The sequence below is a fragment of the Eumetopias jubatus genome, unplaced genomic scaffold (genome assembly GCF_037043125.1).
Source record: "Eumetopias jubatus isolate StellerSeaLion01/CBP00866 unplaced genomic scaffold, mEumJub1_p1.0 scaffold_15, whole genome shotgun sequence".
In the NCBI taxonomy this organism is placed as follows: Eukaryota; Metazoa; Chordata; class Mammalia; order Carnivora; family Otariidae; genus Eumetopias; species Eumetopias jubatus.
Window position 1 is genome coordinate 18189526 of NW_028274821.1, and position 7485 is coordinate 18197010.

A 7485-nucleotide genomic window follows, 5' to 3' on the forward strand; every position below is an offset into this window, starting at 1 on the left:
ACCTTGTATTATAGCATTAGTATAAGTAGTACTTTTGATTTAAATTGTGGGAATTTGTTAAGCAAGAGATTCCTAGAGTTTTATTTTATTTTATTTTACTTTGAAGGGGAATATTTTTAGATAATGGTTTAATAGTTTATAATAAATGTGAAGATGGGATCATTTGTTTGCCAAGGCATTCAATGCCAAGATGACTACCTGAAGTTTGGCCAAGTGTATCCTTTCTCAGATCCCATCCTCTATTAGGAGTATCTTGGCTGAGGGATGAAAAATGGCAACATTCCACTGAGCGCCATTACATATGATGGTTAGTGCCATTAGTATGGTCCCCCATCTGCCATTGCTGTTCACTTAATCCCAAGAGGCTTCTCAGATAACGAAGGGCCTGGGGGAGGGGTGTACCATGGCATCTCTCAAGGGACTGAGGACAGGAGAAGCCACCCCTCCTCCAGGTGGAATATACCTGAGTGTCCAGCTTTGGTTCCATCTTGCCTTAAGGAGGTCTCCATTGCTGACAGCACTCATGTTTTAAAATAGCATTCATACACACAGAAAAAAGACTGGAAGAATATATATTGGAAAAGCTCAATTTGAGGAGGGAATCACAGGTTATTCTTATTTTCTCTTGTCTGTATTTTTTTTTTAAGATTTTATTTTAAAAAAAATCTCTATACCTGGGCTCAAACTCACAATCCCCAGATCAAGACTCACATGCTCCACCAACTGAGCCAGACAGGCGCCCCTCTTGCCTGTATTTTCTAAAATTATTTCCCATTAGAAAGGGATTAAGAAAGTACGTTTACATGTTAAAATATTTTGGGAAAATTCCCAATGAACTAACACCAACTAGGTGTACTGCCATTCTGTTCTGACACTTAACCACCCAGAGTTAGCATCACCCGACTCCACAGATAATGGACTCAGTCCTCCACAAGACTGCCCTCACTTCGTATGCCCGCCCTAAGTGGGGTTCCCAGGAAACCTAGCAGGGTTCCACTTGCACTTCTGACCTATTGTATGCAGATTTGGGAGTTCCTATGACCCACTCAGGTTTGATGATTTGTTAGCTCAATTCATAAAACTCAGAAAAGTAGCTATACTTATGATTAGAGATTTATTATATAGGACTCACATAAGGTGAGGTGTGGGAGGGAACACAGAGCTTCCTTAGCCTCTTCTTGTATCATCAGGGCACATCATCCTCTCTGCACATCAATGTGTTCACCAAGCAGGAAGCTCCAATGAGCTTCTGTGGCCAGAGTTCTCACTGGGGTTTCATTATGAAGACATGGCTTGTATAATCACTGGCTACATAACTGAACTCAATATGCAGTCCCTCCGGAGATCAGGAGGTTGGGCTGATATCAAAATCCCAACCCTCTAATCAAGTGATTGGTCTTTCTGGTGACCCTTCCCCAACCTGAAGCCACCTAGGGCCTGCCCAGAGTTATTTCATTCAGCATAACAAAGGCACTCCTGTCTTTCAGAAAAGGGTTCAGAAGCTTTGGGCCAGGAACCTGGGACAAAAATCAGACAAGTTCTTTATTATGCAATATAAAATATATCACATCAGTCTAAAAAATATGTGAGCAATCAAAAATAAAATTGAATAGTGAAAAAAAAGTAACTGAATTTTAAAAAGTCTAGTATCTACTTTCATATATTTCACATACCAGACAGAATAACATGCGATAGATTTAAATAACATAAGACTGGGGCCTTTCTATTTTTTTTAAGTAAACTCTACACCCCACATGGGACTTGAACTCATGACCTCTACCAACTGAGCCAGCCAAGCACCCCCTTCCTATTTTCTAATGGCTATGACTCTTCCATTTCCAGTCCTCCAATAAAACTTACATCCCTCAATCATTGTGAAGTGCACAGTTATGATGTCAGGAATAAGTAGGCTAGAGAGAGTTCTCTGAGCCAAAGGTCAGGGGTCACGTTCATGACCCAGTGGTTCCAAGTTCAGCCCCAAAAAAGAAAAACAAAAAACAAAAAAACCCAACTATATTAGTCAACTTGGGTTGCCACAACAAGATACTACAGACTAGTGCCTGAAACAACAGAAATTGATTTCCTCACAGTTTTGGGGACCAAGATCAAGGTACCAGCCAGTTGGTTTCTGCTGAGACATTTCTGGCTCATACATAGCTGCCTTCTGGCCTTTCCTCTGTGCATGTACAGAGAGAGAGAAAGGGCTCTGGCAGGACACTGGTCCTATCAGATTTGGGACGCAAACTTCTGACCTCATGTAATCTTAACGATCTCTTTAAAGGTCCTGTCTCCAAATGCAGTCACGTTGTGGGGTTGGACTTCAACATATTAATTTGGGGGGGGGCACCATTTAGTCCATGATCCATTTAGTCCATGATAAAGACTGGAACCATGAGTGAGAAAGAGCCCCCGAGATCAGGGTTGTCACAGAAGAGGATCTTAAATTTATCAATAAATTCAGCCCCCAGACCCCTGCCTTTAGTAATAAGAATGGCAAAGTGCTCATCAGTAGTTCCTACACCTTTTAAAAAGATATCTGTGAGACAAATTAAGGTAGGGTTCTCCAAAGGGTGTCCCTGAGGCACAGCCTTCCATAAGTAATAGAAAGGTTGGGTTAGTCACAGCTTCCCCTTAAAAAGTCACAATGCACAATAGCATACTAAAGATAAAAAGTTTGGGGCACCTGGCTGGCTCAGTTGGTAGAGCATGTGACTCTTGATCTCAGGGTTGTGAGTTCAAGCCCCACATTGGGGGTAGAGAAAATTAATATTTAAAAGTTTAAAAAAAGAGAGAGAGACTAGGGGCTCTGGGGTGGCTAAGTCAGCTAAGCGTCGGACTCTTGATTTCCGCTCAGGTCACGATCTCAGGGTGGTGGGATTGAGCTCCGCGTTGGGCTCTGCACTCAGCATGGAGTCTGCTTGTCCCGTTCCCTCTGCTCCTCCCCCTGCTCTTTCTCTCTCTGTCTCTCAAATAATAAATAAATACAATCTCTAAAAAATTTTTAAAAAGACTAAAGATTTCATTCTTTTACTCATATAATGTTAGTAGGCTACTATTTTCTAGACACCTTTCTAGGCTGTGAATAATTCAGGGAGTAACAAGGGGGACCTAAACTAGTGTAGGAAGTTAAGGCAATAGGTTGGTTTTGTTGTTCTTACCAATTTTTTTTTCTGGTTTTATCAAGATGTAATTAACATGTAACACTGCATAAATTTCAGGTGCACAACATAATGATTTGATATACATATATATTGTGAAATGATCACCACAGTAATTTTAGACAACATCTATCACCTCACATACTTAATTTTTTTTTTTTTCCTCATGAGGAGAACTTTTAAGATTTTTTCTCTTAGCAACTCCCAAAAGCAATAGGTTGTGGAATCCGGGCTCAAAATGCCATCAAAGTAGGCTGTGGAGAAAGCCAGACTTAGCTGAATGCTTGTCAAGGTTAAGGGAGTTCGCTATTGTTACAGACTCTTCGTAGTTTCTCAGGAGGTTGAGGGCAAAGGCAGGATATTTAGGAGGTTTTGGGGGTCTGGATTAAGGTGGCTATTTTGATGGAGAACTTGATCAGGATGAGGCAAGTCTATGACATAATAGTTTCAGATAGTGGAAACACCAAGGTGAAAGTCAAGAGTAAACAATCTTTACATGCTATCTATCTTCCTGGGAAAGTATATTTACTTTAAGGAGGGCAAATTGAATCGTCTGATGTTTCGATTAATGGGTTTTCAGACAGTTCCTGGAACAAACAATAAAATTATTTCCCATTTCTTTTTTCTGGTTAAGAATTTCCTGGAGTGGCGCCTGGGTGGCTCAGTCGTTGGGCGTCTGCCTTTGGCTCAGGTCATGATCTCAGGGTCCTGGGATTGAGCCCCACATTGGGCTCCCTGCTCCACGGGAAGCGTGCTTCTCCCTCTCCCTCTGCCCCTGCTTCTGTTCCCTCTCTCACTGTGTCTCTCTTTGTCAAATAAATAAAATCTTTAAAAAAAAAAAAGAATTTCCTGGAATAGGAAAGTCAGACAAATGCAGACAGTAGACTGTTGCATGTGTAGGCAGTAAGTTATTTCAATTTCTCAAAAGAAACCTCTTTTAACTTCTTTTAATCCAGTATTTTCCCAACTCATTTGACAATGACACTCTTCCTTTCTCATGAAACCTGTTAAAAAAAATTTTTTTAAGATTTTATTTATTTGAGAAAGAGAGAGAGAGCAGGAGCAGTGGAGAAGGGCAGAGGGAGAGGGAGAAGCAGACTCCCCGCTGAGCAGGGAGCCTAATGTGGGGCTCGATCCCAGGACCCTGAGATCATGACCTGAGTGAGACCAAGTCAGACGCTTAACCAACTGAACCACCCAGGCACTCTAAAACCTGTTTAAAATTTTAAAGACCTGACCATAATAAACACCAGGAAAGAATTTCTATGAGAGCATTACAAACCAGTGGTTCTCAAAGGGTGATCCCCAGACCAGCAGCGTCAGCATCACTTGGGAACATGTGAGACCTGCGCCCCATCTACTAAATTAGAAACTCCGTGGGCAGGGTCAGCAGTCTGTGTTTGTCACCCTGCTGTGACTCTGATACGGGCTCAAGTTCAAGAACGGATGCTGTAAACCTTCTCACCCCTGACTTCCTTGTTTTGTTTTCATTTTTCTGCCCAGAGCAGAAGAGAGACATGAGGGTGTTAAGTAGGCTAACATCTGGTATTCCTTCAAGGAAATAATCCTTGAATATTTGTCTGTATGAACTTAGTGGAGATGAGGGGCAAACCCAAGTTTGTAAAATCTGTGTGCCCCTTTCTTTCTATGGGATTCCTACTCTGATGTTCTATCATCTTCTTTGAGCTTTTCAAAAACCAATACTCTCCTTGCACAAGGATTAATGCAGCAGTGCACTAAAACCTTGCTCAAGATTTTAGAGCAGAACTAGAGGACAGGGGCTGGATACCATAGGGCAGGATTTTGTTTTTATCTTATTTATTTATTCATTCATTCAGTCGGTCAGTCAATCAGTCATTCAGTCATTCATTCATTGTAGAGAGTGGAGGGAGGGGCAGAGGGAGAGAGGATCCTGAAGCCAACTCCCTGCTGAGTGCAGAGCCTGAATCGGGACTCAATCCCAGAATCCTGAGATGATCACCCGAGCTGAAATCAAGAGTCAGATGCTTAACCGACTGAGCCACTCAGGCACCTCCCAGATTTTGTTTTTAAAATAATATATCCCCCCACCCTCACCCCAAGGTTTCTCTTCTCCCAAACCTCTCTTATTGGCTTGGCAACTCTTGGGTGGCCTTTCTCTTCCTGCTCCTGACTCCACATCTTCTCTCTGACCTTGACTTCTAAGAGCAGTTCGGTTCATTTCCCACAGAAGTTTTGTAAGTATTTACTGCGCTTACAAGTTAATACCTACTTTATTTTTTTTTTAAAGATTTTATTTATTCATTTGAGAGAGAGAATGAGAGAGAGAGAGAGAGCATGAGAGGGAAGAGGGTCAGAGGGAGAAGCAGACTCCCCGCCGAGCAGGGAGCCCGATGCGGGACTCGATTCCGGGACTCCAGGATCATGACCTGAGCCGAAGGCAGTCGCTTAACCAACTGAGCCACCCAGGCGCCCTTAATACCTACTTTAAAGAAACAGAAGGGGGCGCCTGGGTGGCTCAGTTGGTTAAGCGACTGCCTTCGGCTCAGGTCATGATCCTGGAGTCCCGGAATCGAGTCCCGCATCGGGCTCCCTGCTCGGCGGGGAGTCTGCTTCTCCCTCTGACCCTCTTCCCTCTCATGCTCTCTCTCTCTCTCTCATTCTCTCTCTCTCCCAAATAAATAAATAAAATCTTTAAAAAAAAAAGAAATAGAAGGAATTTTATTGAGGCTGAAGATATTGTTTGCTTTGTGAACAAAGGCTTCTCCAGTTCCAGGGCTTCACCAAAGCTGTGCTGAGTGAGGATAATATCAATTTTGACATTTCCCCACCTTGGTGGCAAGGACATCTGAGTTACAATGGTGTCATGTTTCCAATTTGTTTGGGTCAGATTCCAGATTCCCTCTAGGATTGTTGTTTCCACTTGACTACACTTCCCTTAGTGTGGTTCAGGTCCCATGCTTCACTGTTCTGAACCCTCCTGGTAGTTATTGGGAGCAAAGCCCAGCAGGGAGAATAAAGGCCATGCCTATATGTGCAGACTTTGTTGCACATTAGAATCATCTGGGGAGCTTTTACAAATGCTAATTCTCAGGCCACACTCAACCCCACTTAAATCAGAATCCTTGGTACAGACTCCAGGCACTGGAAATTTTTAAAGCTCCCTAGGGAATTCCTGTGGGAAGTGAGTTTGGGGACCCCTGGCCAAATGGCTTACAAAATCACACACTATGCTAAGATGTTCTAACCATTTTGTTCAAAGCACTTCAAATAACTGAGAGTTATAGTTGTGTCACACTCTCTGTTTCACCGATGGGAAATTTGAGACACATGCAAAAAATATGACTCCTATGAGAAAGGCCACAGGTGAACCGTTGAAGGGGGTACAGAAGGTGTGACCTTCTACCAGTTATTGTTCCCATAAGGCATAAGATGTGGGTAATGCTGTTATTATTCTCTGAGGTTTCCTGGGACCAAAAGAGTCTGTAGCATCTTAATGCTGATGCAGGAAATTTGAATGGAATCATCATGCATTCATTTCTGAATTAAGGCTTTATACCTGAGAAACCTTAACGCCTGAAGAGGTTAAGCAATCATGATTTTTTTTTAAATTAATAATATGGTTTTGGTTTTATTTTTTTATTTAAATTCAATTAACCAACTTATAGTACATCATTAGTTTCAGATGTCGTGTTCAATAATTTATCAGTTTACTGTAACACCCAGTGCTCATCACACCACATGCTCTCCTTAATGCCCATCACCCGGTTACCCCATCCCCCCACCCACCTCCCCTCCAGCAACCCTCAGTTTGGTTTTGGTTTTAGTAGTACAATCTGACAAAGAGCTATGGAAAATGCTCACATATGGTCAGACTCAACATCAAAATAATTTAACCTTATTCCATAGCAATTCACACCATGTGATTCCAGAGATAATTTTGTTCACCAGCTCTGGCTTGATTTTTTTTTTTAATATTTTTATTTATTTATTTGAGAGAGAGAGAGCACATGAGATGGGGGGAGGGTCACAGGGAGAAGCAGACTCCCTGCCGAGCAGGGAGCCCGATGGGGGACTCGATCCCAGGACTCCAGGATCATGACCTGAGCCGAAGGCAGTCGCTTAACCAACTGAGCCACCCAGGCACCCAACCAGCTCTGGCTTGAAATAAGTGTCATAAAATTCAGACCAAAGGCACTGTCAGGCCACAGAATCCATGTCTTGGTGGTTATAGGATATTTAAATTATAGTGGGGACGGTATGAGAGGAAATGGGTTGATAGGGATAGAGTCTTTATTCTAAAAATAAATGTTTTAAATTTAATTTCATATTTTTTTTAAAAAGATTT